Source organism: Bos mutus, chromosome 17 (assembly GCF_027580195.1).
Source record: "Bos mutus isolate GX-2022 chromosome 17, NWIPB_WYAK_1.1, whole genome shotgun sequence".
Classification (NCBI taxonomy): domain Eukaryota; kingdom Metazoa; phylum Chordata; class Mammalia; order Artiodactyla; family Bovidae; genus Bos; species Bos mutus.
The window spans coordinates 65,960,607-65,961,671 of record NC_091633.1 but is presented as its reverse complement, the minus strand read 5'-3'; the positions used below and the strand labels follow the sequence as shown (position 1 = coordinate 65,961,671).

Here is a 1,065-nt window from a genome sequence, read left to right as displayed (position 1 = left end):
AAGAGGTGGGAAACTTGAGCATTGCCCTTGACTTGCTGCCTCACCCAGGGCCATGCCCACTTCTTGGGGACAACCTGCAACCAACAACTGGCCTATGCAAAGAGTAAAGCTTGAGTTCAAATCAGAAGGGCTCCCTCAGCTCCAGAGTTCCTCACGGGATCAGGCTAAGACTGCCTTCATCCATGTTGGGCCGGAGGGAACACCCCAATAAACAGCCCCCACACAAATCTCTTATTTTAGAGTCTGTTTCCCAGAGGGCCTGACCTGCAACTCTTATTCAAGAAATCCTTTCCTGATACTCTTACAGTTTCTTTTTTCATTTTATATTTTATCTTTAGATTTTTTAATACATTTGGAGTTTACTTTTATATAATATGGGGATCTGATTGTATTTCTCTCCTTGCAGTGAGAAAATTTCTCAGTGCCATTTATTAATACTAATACTCCATCGTTCCTTCTGACTTTATTTCTCTATCATATAAGAAATTCTCGTTTATATACAGGTCTGTTTCTTGATTTTCTACCCTGCCCTCTTGGCTTAAAGAGTTGATCCTGTGACACTGTTTCAATTGCTTTGGCTTATTTTCCAAAATTGTCTCTTTATAACTCACCAAATATATTCCAGAATTATTTTATTGATTTACCTCCAAAAAATCCTTCTGGAATTGTTTTTCAAATCACACTGCACTTGCAGATTAATTTTGGAGGAATTAAATCTTTAAAGTGTTAAATCATCTCATTGGCATTGGTTGAAAATTACCTGTGACTTTGGTCACAGGTGAGATTCCTTGCCCAGAACCACCAGGGCCTCAGCTCACTGTTCGCTCCTCCTTGTTGGGGGGTAAAACCCAGGCTCTGACATGTACCTCTGCTCTGGGCTGCCTGCAGCTGCTGGCGTGTTCTAAATTCTGGTATCTGACCCCTGACCTGTCTTCTACCCACAGGACACCTGGATGCTCAGAGTTTGAGTCCTACAGCACCAGAACTGTGGGAAGGAAGGGGATCTGCTCTTGTTATTATTTTTTATTGGAGTATAATCGCTTTACAGTGTCATGGTAGTTTCTG

At 41.7% G+C, this 1,065-nt stretch overlaps 1 non-coding gene across 1 annotated transcript; it reads left to right on the top strand.

Moving 5' to 3' along the window:
- Positions 1-744: 744 nt before the first annotated feature.
- LOC138991526 (small nucleolar RNA ACA64) lies at positions 745-864 on the top strand. Its single transcript, XR_011467506.1, has one exon. It is a non-coding gene; the product is annotated as a small nucleolar RNA ACA64 (small nucleolar RNA).
- Positions 865-1,065: the final 201 nt, after the last annotated feature.